This window comes from Notolepis coatsorum (assembly GCF_963971535.1).
Source record: "Notolepis coatsorum genome assembly, chromosome: 18".
Lineage (NCBI taxonomy): Eukaryota > Metazoa > Chordata > Actinopteri > Aulopiformes > Paralepididae > Notolepis > Notolepis coatsorum.
Genome location: NC_140182.1, coordinates 73,729,916 through 73,745,812, shown reverse-complemented (window position 1 = coordinate 73,745,812; position 15,897 = coordinate 73,729,916).

Genomic DNA, 15,897 nt, shown 5'->3' with positions numbered 1-15,897 from the left:
GTAATAGTGTAATAGTGTGTAATAGTGTAATAGTGTGTAATAGTGTGTAAAAGTGTAATAGTGTGCTAGTGTAATAGTGTAATAGTGTGTAATAGTGTGTAATAGTGTGTAAAAGTGTAATAGTGTGCTAGTGTAATAGTGTAATAGTGTGTAATAGTGTGTAATAGTGTGTAATAGTGTAATAGTGAAATAAGATAAGATAAGATAAGATATTCCTTTATTAATCCCCTTGGGGAAATTCGTGACACACACATACAGCTCAACGTCTCATAAATGATATTAACAACAACACAATCATTACATTTTTACAGTAACAATGGCACAGCATAAATTCAACAGACATAGTGGCTCGGGAGGTAGAGCAGTCGTCTGGCAATCCGGAGGTTCCCGGTTCGATTCCCGCTCCTCCCGGGCAGCGTGTCGATGTGTCCTTGAGCAAGACACTTAACCCCTAATTGCTCCCGATGAGCGGTTGGCACCTTGCATGGTTGCCTCCGCCGTCGGTGTGTGAATGTGTGAGTGAATGTGTGAGTGAATGTGTGAGTGAATGGGTAAAATGTGAGTAACAAATTGTAAAGCGCTTTGGATAAAGTGAGTCACAACAGCAGGTGCGGATGGGGTGGGGGGGGTGGGTGGGGGGGGTGGGGGTAGGGGGGGGCCTCATCAATCTTATCGCTTCCAGCTAGTACAGACCGTGGGGGTAGGGGGGGGCCTCATCAATCTTATCGCTTCCAGCTAGTACAGACCGTCTCCTCTTTCCCAGAATCACACATCGCCGGAGAGTCAACTCCTCCGCGTTGACCTTGGCCTCGGTCCGTTCCACAGCAGAAAGGATAAGGAGGGTGTGGGAAGGGGGAGGGGGGGGGGGGGTGATAACATGCAGCTCGAGGCAGATATGCCGCATATAGTTAAAATCAGGTCAATTTTGTCTAATCATCGTCACCATTGTCGTATCCCCTATTACGGTACGTGGCATTTTTATTTTCACGTCCCTAATTTCCGACGTGATGTCCAGTATGGCCTGTGACCGCGAAAGTTCCTCCGCATGGTTAGAAGCAAGTCTCTCAAGAATTGTCTTCAAGCATGACTGTTCGTCTACATGATAGAGTTCGCCTCTTTCCAACATGGTCTTGGAGCTCAATTGTTCATCACCGCGCAGGGTACTTAGATCAGCGATCTTCTTAAACAGTTCCATAAGGTTTTCCTTGATCCCGGCCAGATCCCTGGCCAGGGAAATCAACTTCTTCCGAATTAGCTTCAGACAGTACCAGATCCAGCAGCTGACGGTGCCCAGGCCGAGCAGCATGACAATTAGAAGATATACGTCCTCAACGTCGTTTATCTCCAGTGGGAAAAAGCATATTGCGAGCCAGGTCCCGTATGAATTTATGGTGTATCCCGCCTGATAGCTCCCAAGAGGGCATAATGGGTCATCCGCATTCTGCTTCCTTGTAGAGAATATGCGATCAATCGCTGTAAAAGCCCAGCTTATTAGATCCATATTACGGTCAAAAGTCGAGTTGAGTTGAGGATTCTGCTGTAAAAAGAAAGAAGAAAAAGGCCAAAACGTCTGAGCGTTCTCCAGCGAGTGCAGATCTAGGCTCCGGTGAAACGAGCTGTAAGGGCTGGTACGGACGTCTCCAAGCGGATAAGAGAGAGGCCTTGAGGTGTTTTCTCTGGAGGAGGGAGAGGAGATAAAAATGCGACTGCTCCTGGGAAGAGAGTAGTGTGTAATAGTGTAATAGTGTGTAATAGTGTAATAGTGTGTAATCGTGTAATAGTGTAATAGTGTGTAATAGTGTAATAGTGTACTAGTGTGTAATAGTGTAATAGTGTAATAATGTGTAATAGTGTAATAGTGTAATTTTGTGTATTAGTGTGTAATAGTGTAATAGTGTGTAATAGTGTGTAATAGTGTAATCGTGTGTAATAGTGTAATAGTGTGTAATAGTGTAATAGTGTGCTAGTGTAATAGTGTAATAGTGTGTAATAGTGTAATAGTGTGATAGTGTAATAGTGTGTAATAGTGTAATAGTGTAATAGTGTGTAATAGTGTAATAGTGTGATAGTGTGTAATAGTGTAATAGTGTGATAGTGTAATAGTGTGTAATAGTGTAATAGTGTGTAATAGTGTAATAGTGTGTAATAGTGTAATAGTGTAATAGTGTGTAATAGTGTGCGTGTGTGTGTGTGCATGTGTGTGTGTGTGTGTGTGTGCGCGTGTGCGTGTCTGTGTGTGTCTCCACATTATGGCTGTAGTGACTGAGGCACTCTGTACTCTGGCTGCATCCAGGAAGGGATTAACACAGTAAAGGTAGTTACACACTATTACACTATTACACACTATTACACTATTACACTATTACACACTATTACACTATTACACTATTACACACTATTACACTATTACACACTATTACACTATTACACACTAATACACAAAATTACACTATTACACTATTACACACTATTACACACTATTACACTATTACACACTATTACACTATTACACTATTACACACTATTACACTATTACACTATTACACACTATTACACTATTATACTATTACACACTATTACACTATTACACACTATTACACACTATTACACTAGCACACTATTACACTTTTACACACTATTACACACTATTACACACTATTACACTATTACACTAGCACACTATTAAACTTTTACACACTATTACACACTATTACACTATTACACACTATTACACACTATTACACTATTACACACTATTACACTATTACACTATTACACACTATTACACTATTACACACTATTACACACTATTACACTATTACACACTATTACACTATTACACTAGCACACTATTACACTATTACACACTATTACACTATTACACTATTACACACTATTACACTATTACACACTATTACACTATTACACACTATTACACTATTAAACACTATTACACGAAATTACACTATTACACTATTACACACTATTACACTATTACACTATTACACACTATTACACTATTACACTATTACACAATATTACACTATTACACTATTACACACTATTACACTATTACACTATTACACACTATTACACACTATTACACTAGCACACTATTACACTTTTACACACTATTACACAATATTACACACTATTACACTATTACACACTATTACACTATTACACTAGCACACTATTAAACGTTTACACACTATTACACACTATTACACTATTACACACTATTACACTATTACACTATTACACACTATTACACTATTACACACTATTACACTATTACACACTATTACACTATTACACTATTACACACTATTACACACTATTACACACTATTACACTATTACACTAGCACACTATTACACTATTACACACTATTACACTATTACACACTATTACACTATTACACTATTACACACTATTACACAAAATTACACTATTACACACTATTACACTATTACACACTATTACACTATTACACTATTACACACTATTACACTATTACACACTATTACACTATTACACACTATTACACACTATTACACTATTACACTATTACACACTATTACACACTATTACACTATTACACTTTTACACACTATTACACAATATTACACTCTATTACACTATTACACACTATTACACTATTAAACGTTTACACACTATTACACACTATTACACTATTACACACTATTACACACTATTACACACTATTACACTATTACACACTATTACACTATTACACACTATTACACTAGTACACACTATCACACTATTACACTATTACACTATTACACACTATTACACTATTACACACTATTACTACTATTACACTATTACACTATTACACACTATTTGGGGTACTTTGGGGTATTTTGGGGGTATTTTCTGGTATTTTCTGGTACTTTGGGGTATACTTTGGGGTATTTTGGGGTAGTTTCTGGTATTTTCTGGTATTTTCAGGTATTTTGGGGTAGTTTCTGGTATTTTGGGGTATACTTTGGGGTATTTTGGGGTAGTTTCTGGTATTTTCTGGTATTTTCTGGTATTTTGGGGTATTTTGGGGTAATTTCTGGTATTTTGGGGTATACTTTGGGGTATTTTGGGGTAGTTTCTGGTATTTTCTGGTATTTTGGGGTATTTTGGGGTAGTTTCTGGTATTTTGGGGTATACTTTGGGGTATTTTTGGGTCGTTTCTGGTATTTTCTGGTATTTTCTGGTATTTTGGGGTATTTTGGGGTAGTTTCTGGTATTTTGGGGTATACTTTGGGGTATTTTGGGGTAGTTTCTGGTAGTTTCTGGTATTTTGGGGTATACTTTGGGGTATTTTGGGGTATTTTGGGGTATTTCGGGGTAGTTTCTGGTATTTTCTGGTATTTTGGGGTATTTTGGGGTAGTTTCTGGTATTTTGGGGTATACTTTGGGGTAGTTTGGGGTAGTTTCTGGTATTTTGGGGTATACTTTGGGGTATTTTGGGGTAGTTTCTGGTATTTTCTGGTATTTTCTGGTACTTTGGGGTGATTAGTAGGACCCCTCTACACCTATACTAATATGTGCTATGCTACTATGTTTATACTACTGTGTGCTATGCCTCTACACCTATACTACTATGTGCTATGCCATTACACCTATACTTGTGCTATGCTACTATGTCTATACTACTATGTGCTATGCCACTACCAGTGTTGGGCAAGTTACTTTTAAAAAGTTACTAGTTACAGTTACTAGTTACTTCTTCCTAAAAGTAACTAAATTACTTACTCAGTTACAAATTATAAAAGTAACTAGTTACTTCAGAAAGTAACTATTGCGTTACTTTCAAGTAATTTTTTTACACACAAATCTAAACTATTTTAATGTTGCTGTGGGACAAAGTGAGACTAGCCTCCAATCAAATGCCATGTATGTAGATATTATAATTACTATGTTTATATAGTGGATCATACAAATACAAACACAATAGATGTTTTGGAACTTTTGCTATGTATTGCCCCTCAACAGGCCACAACTGGGCAACATAAAATGATGCTTGTTAAGCACTATACCAAAAATAAATAACAAATATATACTGATTGATTGAACATTTTAATGAACAGATTGCAGAATGGGTACAGTACAGCTCAATACACACAATTGTTAAGGGGATGCAGACCAGAGAGAGACTTTCGTCTTGTTTACATCAGGGTCCTCCATTTTCAATTCATGACATTTATGACATACACAACATACATATATAAGAATCTAATCTAATCATCTAAACAAATCTAATCATGACATTTAAGACATGCATGACATACAGAACAGATATATATATATCTCTGACTCTGAGCACCTAAAGACTGTGCTATTAAACCAGGAAGTGCAACACTATGTCAGCAGAGTAGAGCCTCCACTACTGCAGTGCCCTGCGCTGCAACACAACTAACACAAGAGTGAACAAAAAACGCTCATGGACCCGCGGTCTGTCATTGACTGGTCGCTTGTGTTGTTCGTTTGGATTAGTTTTGGATTATTTGGGCTCGCCAAACAAACTGTCAAAACGTACACGGACCCGCGGTCTGACGTTGACTGAACTCACTTGTGTTGTCGCTGTGTGTAAGACTCTGGATGCGTTCAAACACCCGCCCACCTCTACCTCTGATTGGCTTAGCATGACATTTTACTCAACCTCAGCCAATCTGTTGGCTGAGAAGAACAGTATGCCTCTCAGCGCAGAGATCTGTCTGATGAAAAAAACAGCTTCAATCATTTTTTGGCAGTAACGGTAACAGCGTTATTAAGATTGGAAGAGTTTCATTACTCGTTACTGAAAAAACTAACGCCGTTAGTAACGCCGTTATTTATAACGCCGTTATTCCCATCACTGGCCACTACACCTACTATACTACTATGTACTATGCCACGACTACACCTATCATTTACATTTACATTTAGTCATTTAGCTGACGCTTTTATCCAAAGCGACTTACAAGTTCTGTACGACAAGTCATCCGGAAGGGCACAACTCTATCAGCTGAGTAACAATGTTCATCAAAGTGTTGAGTGCAGTGTAGGTTAATATATTAAGACAAGTGCATGACAGTAAGGTTAGTTAGGGTTAGAATTTTTTATAAAAAATAATTCATTTCAGATAATGGTTGAAGAAGTGCGTCTTTAGTCGATGGCGAACAATTGGATGGGTTTCGGCTGTCCTAACTGTGGTGGGCAGTTCGATCCACCATTGTGGGGCAAGGACTGAGAATAGGCGGCTTCTCCTTGATGACCCTCCCGGAGCTTGGATAAGAGTGGGTTTGAGACGGCCAGAAGATGCAGAGCGTAGGGGTCTTGAGGGTGTGTAGTTAGAAACCATTGACCGGAGGTAGGCGGGAGCGGCTCCCTTTGCTGCACGGTATGCCAGGTGGAGGGCCTTGAAGCGGATTCGTGCGGCAATGGGGAGCCAGTGCAGGTCCCTAAGAAGTGGTAGGTTTATCAGGCGAGCCGCTGCGTTCTGAATGAGCTGAAGAGGCTTGGTGGCAGTGGCCGGAAGGCCAGCAGGCAGTGCGTTGCAGTAGTCGAGGCGGGAGATGATTGTTGATTGGATGAGGAGTTGGGTGGCTTCTTTTGTCAGGAAGGGGCGGATCCTTCTGACGTTGCTCAGGAGGAATCTGCAGGTTCTGGTTGTCACTGCGATGTGAGCGGAAAATTTCAACTGGTCGTCGAGGACAACACCAAGGTTGTCTGTAGGGATGTCCCGATCACGTTTTTTGCCACCGATACCGATCACCGATCATCTATGAGTCATATCGGCCGATACCCTGCCGATACCGATCGTTTTTGGTTTTCTTATAGAAGCTGGCAGTATTATACTGTAGGTCTAACACAGGCATTCTCAAAGTCCGGTCTAAATTATCTAATCTAATCTTAGAAATTAACTAAATTGAATAGTACTGAGTGTTAAGAATAACAGTATCTAAGTTAATTTACTTCTGACCATTATAGTCAAAGTATTTTCCTATGAACTGAAACTTATAAGATCACATAAGGCTAGCATCATTGGTCTTCAGTTACAGCTATGAAGCACGATAGCTAATTAGCCAACAGCTGCAAAAACAAATGTCAATGATGTTATAAGACGTTGATATCAGGAGCTATCTGTAGCTACTGCTAGCCAGCTAGATAACGTTAGACAACGCCTTATGTATTGAACTAAAGTGAATAGTTTACTGGGCCATTTTGTTTAAACAGTAACATTAGCCAACGGAACGATAGCTAGTTAGCCAACGCTAGACAACAGCTGCGAAAACGAATGCCAAAATTATGATATCAGACATTGATATCAGGAGCTATCAGTAGCTAGCCAGCTAGATAACATTAGACAACGCCTCATGTATTAAACTAAAGTGAATAGTTTACTGGGCCATTTTGTTTAACGCTTCAGTTATGTTGAAAGAGAAGCTCATGCACTCGACTGTTGCCGGAGCGTTTGTTGACATGACGGGTCTGTGAGGGGGAGGGGCAAGGCGTGCTGTGTGTGCCTGAGAGAAGACAGCGAGCGAGAACTCCGCTGAGAATTGGATCATGTTTTTCGCACGTGTCATCGATCGGTTTTCGTGATCGGCGAAAATAAAGCATTATCGGAATTCACCAATCTCATATTTATACTGAATATCGGTCGATACCGATCGCTGGCCGATCGATCTGGGCATCTCTAGTTGTCTGTGACTGTGATGGAAAGGTTGGTCAGGGGGGAGGATTTGGCCGGCAGGTGGAGCAATTCTGTTTTGCTTAGGTTCAGTTTGAGGTGGTTGGTCGTCATCCAGGCGGAGATGTCGGACAGACAGGCCGAGATCCGCTCAGAGACGTGGATATCCAAGGGAGGGAAGGAGAGGAAGAGTTGAGTATCATTGGCATAGCAATGATATGAGAAGGCATAAGACGTGATAATGTTACCCAGAGATTTACTGTAGAGGGAGAAGAGAAGGGGTCCTAGGACCGAGCCCTGGGGGACACCTGTCCGCAGGGGGCGGGTGGCCGACAGGGTCCCTCTCCATGACACTTGGTATGAGCGGTCATTGAGGTATGATGTCAGCCATGTCAGCGCAGAGCCAGCTACTCCCATTCCTGCGAGGGCTGCAGATAGGTCTAGGAGAATCAGGACAGAGGAGAGGCCTTTCGCTTTTGCTAAGTGAAGTGCCTCTGTGACTGCTATGAGGGCCGTTTCTGTGGAGTGGCCAGTGCTGAAGCCTGACTGATTAGGGTCTAGGAGGTCATTCTGTAAGAGATAAGCAGTGAGTTGGTTGGATACAGCACGTTCAAGTGTTTTAGAAAGGAAGGAGAGAAGAGAGACAGGGCGATGACGGTGGGGTTCATGGTTGGTTTTTTTTATGAGCGGTGTGACTCTGGCTTGTTTTAGGGAGGTGGGGACCACCCCAGAGTAGAGGGAGGAGTTGATGGTTGCAGTTAGGAATGGGAGGATGTCTGGTGCTATGGTCTGGAGGAGTGGGGAGGGTAACTGATCTAGCTGGCATGGACGGTTCGACGTTACCAGTGTCAGGGTCTCAGCTTCTGTAATGGGAGAGAAAGATGACAGGGTGAAGGATGAGTTTCTCGATTCAGTATACTACCTATACTACTACGTGCTATGCCACTACACCTATACTACTACGTGCTATGCCACTACTATACTACTATGTGCTTCAGTATGCTACTACATATACTACTATGTATGTACTATGCCACTACTATACTACTATGTGCTATGCCACTACACATATACTACTATATACTATGCTACTATGTCTATACTACTATGTACTATGCCACTACAACTATACTACTATTTACTATGCCACTACACCTATACTACGATGCACTCGAAAAGCAGTCAAGCTCCGCACTGTTTGACGAACCATACCACTTTACCATTAGCCGCCAGAGGTGAACCCCTCTGAAAAAGAAAATAAAGAAACAGTATTTTTGTTGAGAAAGAGCAACTACCGTCTCCGCACCTTCTTCTGTTCTGCATTTGGGTCCAACACACTTACCTGAACCGTAACAGCACTTAGGGGTTAAGTGTCTTGCTCTATCAATGTAGCGCATTGATCACATACTGCAAACATACTGTTGCTGATCCTCTGAGCTCCTCTACAGGGTTTACTCCCAAAATATTTCCAAATCATACGCTATCGTTGCGTAGTGTGTCATGTCGTCTCTAGAGCCTTCTTTCTCTCCTTCACGTGAAGTTTAAACTAAGTGAAAGTGAAACCTAAAACTAGCTGCAGTCTGCATGTTCAGTTTATAATGTTGTCTGACTTACACGCTTGATAACACGTTTAGTATTTAATAAATTAGCATGTGTGCGCTGATATGTGAAAATGAACTAAATGTTTTTTTATTTCTATAAAAACATACACCAGTGAGCAAGTAATGTACTCGGTGGGTGCCTGAACGCAGAGTAACACCAGTATCACAGACTACCGCGGCAAGCCTACCGCCATCCAAACCTTAGAAGTCTTTACCATTCATTCAATCATTCTGCCATAATCCTGACCCAGGCTGGCTGGGATATACTCAGCCTTCCTATTAAGGGGAGTTGACTGCCTACTTTCCTTTTTTCATAAATTACAACACCACCAACACCAACACCAACACAAGCTTTGGACTTGTATACATACAAATTCCATAAGTACTGAAAGATAACAGCGTTTCTAGCCTTTGATCATTTAATCCACTCGTCACCTGCTGCTCCGTGACTGGCCTCCGCGTTGTGTCATTTTACTTGGATATCTCATTAGCTGTCTCACACTGTATCAACCCCTGTTAGTACATCCGTAGTCAGAAGAAACAACACTGCAACGTGATCTCTTTCCTGATGTTTATTTTCATAAACATAGCTTTGTACGAGATGTAACCCATTCTGTAATGTCCTTGAACAGTCTTTGAAGAAAAACTAAATTCATTATTCTCCACCGTCTCTTCTCTCATTAGTCCAATGGTTCTGAGGCCTCGTCGTAGCCAACAACCATTCCCTGTTAGCCAAAGCTAGCGATGATGTGGCACTTCCCCTCCCCCACCCAGCGAGGGTGAGGAGGGATTTTAAAGTCTCTGATCAGCGCGTCTGCTCGATTCCACGTTGTGTCTTAATTTAACTTACCCCGGAAGGAACTCACATCTCATAACGTCTGCCCCTAGCAACGGGCCCTGCCCCCTCTTCTCGTTACTACGTGACACGCTACCATGGCAACGGCTGGTCACCTTTAACACACTAAACGTCCGTTTCTATCGAACCCCCCCCCCCCCCCCCACCAGTGCATATCAGTGTTTTTGTTAACAACCTGCCGACGACCTCGGAGCCCATGGCTCTGCTATTAGTCTGCTGCTAACACACACTCTCTCTCTGTTGTCCTCCTCCTCTGAGATGGCTATGTGTAGATGCTGTCATCCACCAGATTTACATTATATACACATTGAAAAACATAGATTTCTTCAATGAGTAGAAGCACTGATCTAGAATTCATGTCCAAGTTATATGACTGTATCATGTACCACATTCTCACTAGTTAAACTAGTCTCAAATCAGTAGTCCTGTACTGAGAGACTTTGTACATATGGCCCCAGCGGGTGTGTGTGTGCGTGTGTGTGTGTGTGTGTGTGTGTGTGTGTGTGTGTGTGTGTGTGTGTGTGTGTGTGTGTGTGTGTGTGTGTGTGTGTGTGCGTGTGTGCGCGCATTCCTGCATGCATTCATATACTTCCTCCTCACCAGCACCCAATAGGAAGGTGAGCCCATCATTGACAAGGGCCTATTCATTACCCTGAGGCCTGAGCAGAGATGTACACAAACATATCTAAAACTTCATCTGGGTATTGACTCCATCCATTCAGCCAGCTCTTCACACCTTCACACAGCAGTGCAGTCAAGGCTCCCCCCGTCAAATCTAAGCTCTTACCCTTTGCCCCCCCGCCCCCCCCCCCCCCCCCATGTCCGGTTTCCATAACAACCATGTACACGACTAAACCGTGTGTTTAAGTGGATAGTAGGGAGGGAGAGAGGGAGGGGAGGGATGGACAGAGAGGGTGATGTTGGGGAGAGAGATAGATAGAGAGAAAGAGAGATAGGGCTGCGTACCGCGCTCCAAACGTTGGCAGTGTGTTGGATTGGAAATGGAAAAGCAGACACTACCTCATTACCTGCCCTGCTGACAGACTGGTGTTTCAGTGAATGTAGCGTTCAGATGTGTGTGTGTGTGTAGATAGAAAAGGAAAGTGCATTATTCGCAATTTCTAGTGCTTTGAAATGTTCTCTATCTGTTTCCTTATTTGCAAAATGTAATACGACTTGTGTTAATTATTGTTAGATTGTCCGACAGTATGTATTCCGATGCACTGGAAAGAACTACATTGCGTGTGTGTGTGTGTGTGTGTGTGTGTGTGTGTGTGTGTGTGTGTGTGTGTGTGTGTGTGTGTGTGTGTGTGTGTGTGTGTGTGTGTGTGTGTGTGTGTGTGTGTGTGCGTGCGCGAGCGCCTGTCCATCTCTGGTCTTTGGAAAGTTTGATAGTGGAGTTTGATAGATAGCAGTGTTAATTTTGGCAGCTATTTTCATTTTAGTTTTAGTCTTAGTCATGTGTCAAGTGCTCCTTTTTCGTTTTCATCATATTTAGTCATCTTCATTTATTTTTCGTTTAGTCAGTTTTAGTCAACTAAATGTCTGAGCATTTTAGTCTTAGTCAGTTTTTGTCAAAATTTTGTCTTTTTTTGTTTTAGTCTAGATTTAGTCTAGGAAAACGGATGACATTTTTGTCTATTTTTATTAATGGAAAGTCAGAAATAGTCAACATGGAACATATTCTGATTTAAATTGCGTATTTATTTTTTAACCTATGGGAATCTGAGTCGGCGGCACAAGTGATACACAGGAAGGGTGCGCTGTCGATCTGTGAATGGAGAAATAACTTAATAAGACACATTATCTCTTCTTGCCTTGCTTTCACTACCACACTACAGACGGTTAACCCCTTTCATCCCCTATTCATAATTCATGCAAGTACTCAATCTGGGAAAACATTACTCGTGCCCATCCGTGCCGGGTATGTCTGTCTCTGTGATGCTCAGATCGAGGTGGGCATGGATCAGAGGAAGCTGACCAGCTGGCTGGACGCCATGACGGAGACCACGGTGTCGGTGCAGATCCCATGTTTCCGTGTGGAAGACGACTTCAGTTAGAGTTAGAGGTGGTCTAGGTCTGGTTAGCGGTTAGAAGTAGAGGTGGTCTAGGTCTGGTTATACTGATCCGATACCAGTGCATACATTTAAAAAATATATATATATATTATATAGATTACAACACTTTTTTTCTTTTCTTTTTTTTGCTATGATTTCATAGATGGTTAGGTTAGTGTTGCATAGTCATTGAGCATCCTGATGGCCTGGGGATAGAACTGGATCACAAGTTCACTGGTTCACATGCAGGGTTGATAACAGTATGAGGTCACAGGCATAATGCTGTGATCACATTGGATGGCTCACATTGCGCGGTGGTGTACATAGAGAATCGAAGGCGCAAAGGATGCAATGAGCGACACCACTGATTACCGTTGCTACCTCAGCTAACGTTACATAAGTTACATACACCCTCCAGGTGTTGCTGTTCATGTTGGAAACTGCCAAAATGAGCTTCTCCTCCATTATCGATTGGTTTGTTTTCCTGTAGATTTCTCTTCAGATACCTCAGATTTGTAATCCCTCCCATTCATTGATTTGATTAGTCCGTCGCTAACAAGGTGACAATGGGTCTCATTCTCCAACGGACTTATGACAAAAAGGGCTTTCTCTTTCGGGCAAGACATGAATATAGACAATATATTATAATATTATATTAATTATATATGTTTTATTGGGATGGTTGTTGAATCCCAAAATCGTCCCAAAAAGGTCTCAAATGGCCCTAAGAGAAATCCCTTTTTGTCGTAAGTCCTTGGTGAATGAGACCCATTGACGTCTGTGCGCTCCGTGGCTAAAGTTGAAACTTTTTCAACTAAGACCGCTCGAAAAAGCGCTGCTTCAAGAATGCGAGGTGCATACTTTGGAGGAGACACGCACCTGTCATGACAAAACCATTGAAAACCATAGAAAAAAGCCACAGGCGAGTTCAAAAAGGCGTCCAATGTGATCATAGTGTAAGATTATCGGGTCCTCAGCCAGTAATCACCTCGTCACCTGTGGTTCCGTGAAGTTTCTGATTTGTGTTTATCTCTTAAGGCCCTCCCATAGTCGAGCAGACTGTACACAGAGCAGACTCCGCGGAGGTCCGCGCGGACTCTTTGAGCTTTGATCTCAGCGGACAGCAGACCCACAGCAGAGTCCAAGTGCGAAGCTCCTATTTTCTGACTCGCGGAGATAACATACTCTGTATTTTGACATCGGATGACGACGACATGACAGAAGTTGAACAGCGTGGGGACAATTGTGTAAACTGGCGCGTGACATATAGGAAATTGGTCCGTGGAGGTCCGCTCGACTATGAAAGCTCAAAGAGTCCAGTGGACCTCCGCTGAGTCCAGTCCGCTCAACTATGGGAGGGCCTTTACTCATCGTACTGACTGATACCCTCTCTCTCCCCGGTGATGCATTCGATTCGAATTAACGACACACTGGAAACAGGATACCTTTCCTGGATGTTGATGTTTATTCTCATAAACATAGCTTCTGTACCAGATGGAAAACAGTTCTGAAAGGTCCTTGAAAAGTATATTGAATTCCTTAATTCTACATAGATTCTGTTATCAGTCCGATGGTGGTTGAGGTCTAGTGGTTAGCCAAAAAGCCTTCTCTGTTAGCTGAAGCTCGCTACCTCGAGGCTAAGGAGGAGGGGGGGAGGCCCCTCCCACCACCCTCCAGCTATTACCAGCCCCCTTCTAAGTATCACAGGTGACGGTTTCTCGGGACCTTTTACGGCCAAATAACCCCAGACAATTGCTATGCGGGGCTAACCAGCACTTTGTCTATAGACCCTCTCGCACGGGCGATTCGAGTAAAGGTACATTCCGCACCTGCCGCGCTTTGGAGCATTAACTGTTTATTTTGGTAGCATGCTCGGGACCGAGTGAAGGGGATGTCCTGTTTTGGGCCACTACGTTCTCCAGCCACGACAGGGCGCTCCAACGGGGGGTTTTGTTTATTCTTTTCTTTGTGTTTACTTTAACCCTTTTCCCGCCAATAATGTCGTACGACGGGTTTCAAGTTCATGCAAATTCTGCCAATAACGGCGTACGACGTGATTCTGATCATAATTTCATATTTTCGCCATGGTATTCATATTCCACTCACAGAGCCTTGTCAGATGCTGATGGACTCAGCACAACTCTGCAACGCTTCAATACTGCCACCTGGTGGCTGATCGGCGAGTTGCCAAACCGGAAATGCCCGTTGCAGCTCGGTCCGTCCCCTAATTCCGTCCGGCCACTCGTTTTATCGTCCCGGGACTCAATACACACACCGTGGATATGGATCTTTGCCATAACTCAATAATCGACATGATTTGGGCGTGTATTAGTAATATACAAACCGGAAATGGATCGCCTAGATCCCCACCACATAACTGGGATCTGTTTGCTCCACTCTCAACGCCCAACGGTACGAGGAGACTGACGTGAGTTTCAGCGTTTTTGTTTATCATTTTCGATACAAACTGCTCTGATCAATATATCACCCATACTACATGAAGCATCTAACGACTATCACAGAATTATAAACGACCCCCCCCCCCCCCTCCGTTCACCCGCGCATGATCAGTCATAACCCTTAGCACCATGTACAGTTGAAATTTTTAATATAGCGTCGATCGGTATCAAACTGCATTTGATGATCTAATATATGCATTTGTGCCTATATCTCACGTTCTGGGAAATACTGCAGACAACGATAAAAACATATTTATACTCTAGACGGTATTTTCGTATGAATGTGTGAATGAAAGAGTAAAACGTTCCTACATCCTGAACGATAGGTAATCAATGTCGAATGGGCCATAGTAATGTCAATTTAGCAATACAATTTAAAAAGTTATAGCCCTGCAAATAAGGTGAACATCTACATAGACTTACAGTACTGGCAGAGAATGGTATAAGATGATCAAAGTGGTGGCAGGGAATGGGTTAATGTGCCGGCTTAGTAAAGGTAAAGTGCATTGCACAGGTGTGGGCCCACGCAGGTTGTGTGTGTATACGTTCCAGGTTACCCACAGGGTTGAACCGTGGTTTATACTAGCTGTGTGGGTATACGTTCCAGGTTACTCACAGGGTTGAACCGTGGTTTATACTAGCTGTGTGGGTATACGTTCCAGGTTACCCACGGGGTTGAACTGTGGTTTATACTAGTTGTGCGCTGCGTTATTGCCGTGCCGCCCCGGGCGAAGGTTTATTGATAGTGTAACCTAGTTATGTATTGTGCTACTGCAGCAACTCCTTTAAAGGGAACGTGCACCATTTGATTAACATTGTGGAGTATGGCTTTCTCTTCCTACTAGGTAAAATAGACTGCTTACAATGGAGGCAGTATTGTAATGACATGTTTATGTAACTATTCCTTTGAAAATGACTGTAAACAGGACTGTGATAATTGGATCCACTGTGTGTGTGTGAGTTAATAGCGTATTCCTGTCTAACCTCTTTGATAACCCTGTATCCCACTAAGCAGGGTAGGTACTAATTTCAGGTCTCCCACAGAGAAAGGTATGGTACTGCTTTGGGGAGAATTACACCAACCACTACTTCCACCGGGTGTGACGTGGTGTGGGGCATACTAGGGGCGCGTGGGTGATTAGGGGTTACTGAGTATTGCCCTTAAGAGGCGGGAAGGACTTCCGGTTTAGCTGCAATATGTAGCGCACGCATTTGGTTATAGCTCCGC